The following is a 5,635-nucleotide window of genomic DNA, read 5'->3' as shown; positions in this document are numbered from 1 at the left end:
CTTTCTCATTTACGGATCGGTAACCAGGGACTCAGGTAGACCCCAAAGGTAGGTAGTGAACCAGGAGGAGGGAGGGCTGATTATGGCAACACAAAGGCCCTGATACGGGATGGGATATGGAAGAACCTACAGCAACACAGCTGTGCTAGGTGGCCTAGCAAATCAAGGGTAGGACTGGAACTTTTTCTGTGCACTTTAGCAGCATCTCAGTACTTCTTCAAGAAGCCCTCCTTTCCCCACCCCAAGATTTGCCAACTAGAGAAAATATGCACATTGTCACACTGAAAGAATTTGAAGAAAGAGCACTTTAAAAATAAAGGAAAAGAAGCAAGCCTAAAACGATGGGGATGAGTATACCATTTGTCCAAGTAAAGTAAGATGTTAAATATGTGGCTTTTCAAAAAAGATCGTACATCCTTTTGTAGTTCATAAGCATGATGATTGGGTGTTCATGCGCCTGCGTGATCTGTGCCTCCCTCAAACCTTGTTACGACATCGGCACATTACCTATCTGACGTGAAAAAAAAAAAAAAGAAAAGATTGTACATATATTTTCTCTTAAAAAAACGTTTGGGAGAGAAAGTGAGAGCTTGACTGTGGTAGAGATCAAGCCTGAAGGGATGTTCATACAAAGACTGCTCTTCAAACCTAATAACCAGGAAATGCAATCAGGGACTTGGGTTATTTTGGGCTCTGTTGTGGCTTGAATTGTGTCCCCAAAAAGATATGTTGAGGAGTTCCTGCCACGGCACAGTGGGTTAAGAATCTGACTGAAGTGGCTTGGGTCTCTGCAAAGGCGTGGGTTCCATCCCCAGCCTGGCTCAGTGGATTAATGGATTCCTCACAGCTGAGGCTTGGATTCAGTCCCTGGCCCAGGAACTTCCATATGCCAAGGTCGCAGTCATTGGAAAAAATAAAAAATAAAGAAGATATGTTGAAATCCAAATTCACATACTTTTGAATGTGACTTTAGAAAGAAGGTCTTCGCGAAGTTCCCATTGTGGTGCAGTGAAAACGAACCCGACTAGGAACCATGAGGTTGTGGGTTGGATCCCTGGCCTTCCTCAGTGGGTTAAAGATCCAGCATTTCTGTGAGCCGTGGTGTAGGTCGAAGACGTGGCTCGAATCGTGAGTTGCTGTGGCTGCGGCGTACATATGGAGGCTGGCGGGGCTGTAGCTCCAATTCACCCCCTAGCCTGGGAACCTCCATATGCTGCAGCTGTGGACCTTAAAAGCAAAACAAACAAACAAACAAAACAAACAAATAGGGTCTTTGCAGATATAATCAAGTTAATGCTTTTATTTTGTTTTGTTTTTTCTTTTTAGGGCCGTACCTGTGGCATATGAAAGTTCCCAGGCTAGGGGGCGAATCGGGGAACTACAGCTGCCGCCTACACCACAACCACAGCAAAACCAGATCTGAGCCATGTCTGTGACCTACACTACAGCTCATGGCAACACCAGATCCTTAACCCACTGAGCGAGGCCCGGGATCGAACCTGTGTCCTCATGGATCCTAGTCAGGTTCATTACCCCTGAGCCACAACAGGAACTCCTGTGAGTTATGTGTTTTGTTTTGTTTTCTTGTCCAGGGATAATCAAGTTAAAATGAAGTCATTAGGGTGTGCCCTCATCCAACATGACCGATATATATATATATATATATATATATTTTTTTTTTTTTTTTTTTGCTTTTTAGGGCCACACCCAGGGCATATGTAAATTCCCAGACTAGGGGTCAAATCAGAGTTGCAGCTGCGGGCCTACACCACAGCCACAGCAACGCCAGATCTGAGCCGTGTCTATGACCTACACCACAGCTCACAGCAATGCTGGATCCTTAACCCACTGAGTGAGGCCAGGGATCGAACCCACAACCTCATGGTTCCTAGTCAGATTCATTTCCTCTGCACCACAACGGGAACTCCCAACATGACTGGTATTTTTTTATAAGAAGAGGAGAAGATTCAGAGAGAGGAAAATACTGTGTGGAGACACAATGAAACACAGAAGAAAGACGACCATGTAAAGACAGACGCAGGGCTTGGAGCTGTGCTGCCAGAAGTGAAGGAATGCCAAAAGCTGGAAAAGGGGAGAAAATGATCCTCTCCTAGAAGCTTCAGCGGGAATGTGGCCCTGTCAACAACTTCATTTTGGACTTCTGGCCTCCAGAACTGTGAGAGAATAAATTTCTATTCTTTTAGGTCACCCAAGTGGTGGCACTTGGTTATGGTAGCTCTAGGAAATGAAAACACACCCTTATTTGGGGGTCCATGAGACATTTACTGAGTATACTGTGTGCCAGGCACTATGCTAGGCACCAGGGACCTACAAAGATAAGATGGGTCCTATTCTTCCTTTAAAGCAGACTTCAGTCTTCTGTGATGGATTAGGACATTTCCAGGGCCCTGCAGATGCCTTTCCCTACCCTAGGACTTGGCAAACACATATTTTTGGTCTTATCTGCTCATACATGTAGAGTATATAGGTGCCCTAAAGACTAGATTTCTTGGAGTTCCCATTGTGGCTTAGTGGTAATGAACCCAACTAGTATCCATGAAGATGAGGGCTGAATCCCTGGCTCCACTCAGTGGGTTAAGAATCCAGTGGTGACATGAGCTGTGGTGTTTGTCACAGATGTGGCTTGGTTCTGGTGTTGCTGTGGCTGTGGTATAGGTCGGCAGCTACAGGTCTGATTAGACCCCTAGCCTGGGAACTTCCATTTGCAGGTGTGGCCTTGAACCCCCTCTAACCCGAAAAAAGACTAGATTTCTCTTGGCATCTGGGGCAGGGGTCGTTTGTTTGTTTTTTGTCTTTTTGGGGGCGCACAAATGGCATATGGAAGTTCCTGGGCAAAGGGTTGAATCCGAGCTGCAGCTGCAGGCCGCAGCCACAGAAACTCCAGCTCTGAGTCACCTCTGTGACCTACACCACTGCTCATGGTAATGCTGGATCCTTAATCCACTGAGCGGGGCCAGGGATCGAACCTGCATCCTCATGAATACTAGTTGGATTCTAAACCAGCTGAACCACAACAAGAACTCCGCTCCTGGCATTTCTGACTATTCCATTTATCCAAGGACACAGACACTCATAGAGCTCTCTTTCCTTTCCTGCCCATATCTTTCCAGATGAATCCCTATTCTCAATGATCTATCTCGTGCTCTCAGATGAGGAGCTCCTCACACATTTTATGAGACGCCATACAGGGACCACACTGTGGCACTGTTTCATCCCCAAAATTTAATCAAATACACAGTTCACTTAATATCACATCATGAGGCCTTCTCAGGGTTTACGGTGTATGTGGGGGAGAGGAGGTGCAAATCTAAAGCCAATTAAATATCATACACAGTAATAGAGCTCAGGCCAGACCTTGCTGCCACCACGGAAAGCCTTTGGCAAATTAATGACATAAGCAGTATTTGCCTTTACTTCACTCCGATATTTATAGTTAGAGAACCCATTTTTCCTTTCTTCCTTTTTTTTTTTTTTTTTTAGGGCCACAAGGCATATGGAGGTTCCCAGGCTAGGGGTCTAATCGGAGCTGTTGCTGCCGGCCTACACTACAGCCACAACAACGCCAGATCCAAGCCATGTCTACGACCTACACCGCAGCTCACAGCAATGCCAGATCCTTATCATCTAAGCGAGGCCAGGGATTGAACCCACAACCTCATGGTTCCTAGTCGGATTTGTTTCCACTGTGCCATAATGGAAAGTCCCCAGAGAACCCATTTTTTTCTATCTTGCTCCACCTTCTCCCCTCTGCCTACCCCCAGCAAGGTGTCCTTACTTGTGTCCTTGTCACATACTTGTTTTGGCTGTAGTAATTTTGCCCACTAAGGTACGAACTGATAACCAGGTGTCAGTTTGAGGTATGACTTGCACAGAGAAGTATTTTATTTTGAAAGAGGGGCTATCATAGGGATCAAAATGTCCTCAAGATCAAAAGGAATATAACTCTCATGATGGACTGACAGCCAGTGGATGAATCCTTTGGGGCAGGGATTCTGTCACCTCTCATATTCATTTTGGGCTCTTTTCCTGAGCACACCAGGGGTTTTCCTTCACTCACTCGGCTCACTGTATTCTTCACAACAACCATATGAAGTAGGTATTGACATCTCAATTTTAAAGAAAAGGAAACCAAGGGAGAGAGAATTGATTTCCCACAGTCAGACAGCAGGAATGTGTACAAGTTAGAACTAGCTCCCAGCATTTCTCCGACTTCCAGCTCAATACACTTTCTCTTATAACACACTGACTTATTAAACATGTTACAGGAGTTCCCTAGTGGCCTATTGGGTTAAGACTCCAGCATTGCCGCCGCTGTAGCTCAGGTCACTGCTGGGGCATGGGTTCCATCCCTGGCCTGAGAATTTCCACATGCCGAGTGTGTGCCCCCCCAAAAAAAGCAAAAACAAAAAACATAATAAACATGTCATACATTGGAAGAATGCCTCCAGTATGTTCAAGACGCTACCTTGAGCCTTATAGTATGATGCAGAAATAAGTAGAACTTGTCCATGCCCTCTAGGAACTTAAAATCAATTTCCTTCAAATCATATCATGTAGTGTTCCTCAAGGCCAGTCCTGCGTAACTCAAATATTTCATGGATTGTCTTATGCAGGTCTAAGGAACTCTCATTCCAGAGAGTTACTCAGGAGTGGGAGGAAAGCAGAAGGTGGTTGATGATGCTTTTATTCAGATGCTTTCTTGTGACCAAAAATCAGAATGTCTTCTTCCTTCTATAAGCACTGTGTATTTCTGCCTGGTTTACCTTCAGCATCCTGCTAACTTCCTGCCTCCCAAGAAGTCACCTGGCTCTTCTGACTAGGCTGCACACTGTTGTAGTAGGAATTCCTAGATTGCTAAGGCTTGCCCTCTCCAGTCATGGGCAGTTGCTGTGGAACCTTCAGTATGACTTTTTCTACGCATATAGCATCCCTTAATACTCCACATACCAGTATTTCCCTCATATTTTCAATCCCCTGTCACTATTATGATTTCCCTGCTCTGGACCCATCAAACCTACTCTCCAAAGGGGTCAAGTATTGAATCTTTACATATCACTGTGAATATGTTCAAATTCAATTCTTGATCCATTCCAGCAACAAGTAATTTGAAGGAGGTACTATACGGAGACAGCATTGATAGAAAAAAATTCATGCACATTTTCTTTCAAGGAACTCATTTCCTAGTGGGAAAGATAGTCCATGACAGTATAGTAAAATGTCATTACTTTACATATTCAAAGTATGACCAGAGTACCATAGAGGCCACAGAGGTACATCTAACCCAAACTGGGAGAATTGAGGGTAAGGATTTCTGGAGAGAGAGAGAGAGAGGAGAGGGGATGTTTGTAGGCCTCCTGTGATTGTGACTTGGGTAATTAGGCAATATGGCAGACGGTGGTGTCATTCATGGCTATGGGTAATACAGGAGGAGGCAGACAAGAATTATGGGTAGGGATGGAGGCAGATGATATGTTTGATGTTTGGCTTTATACTTGTTAACTTTAAGATGCCTGTGAAACATTCAGGGAATTTCAGCAGGCAGTTTGATACCTGGACTTTTTTTTTTTTTTTTGGCCACACCTGCAGTGTGTGGAAGTTCCCAGGCGAGGGAATG

The 5,635-nt window shown here is 44.8% G+C and overlaps 1 non-coding gene across 1 annotated transcript; it reads left to right on the top strand.

Annotated features, from left to right (window-relative positions):
* The first annotated feature begins 413 nt into the window (after positions 1–413).
* Positions 414–517, top strand: LOC125119025 (small nucleolar RNA U13). The gene has a single exon (XR_007132987.1). It is a non-coding gene; the product is annotated as a small nucleolar RNA U13 (small nucleolar RNA).
* The last annotated feature ends 5,118 nt before the right edge of the window (positions 518–5,635 follow it).

The sequence above is a fragment of the Phacochoerus africanus genome, chromosome X, assembly GCF_016906955.1.
Source record: "Phacochoerus africanus isolate WHEZ1 chromosome X, ROS_Pafr_v1, whole genome shotgun sequence".
In the NCBI taxonomy this organism is placed as follows: domain Eukaryota; kingdom Metazoa; phylum Chordata; class Mammalia; order Artiodactyla; family Suidae; genus Phacochoerus; species Phacochoerus africanus.
Note: the sequence above shows the minus strand (reverse complement) of the source record. Positions and strands in the feature narration are given on the sequence as shown.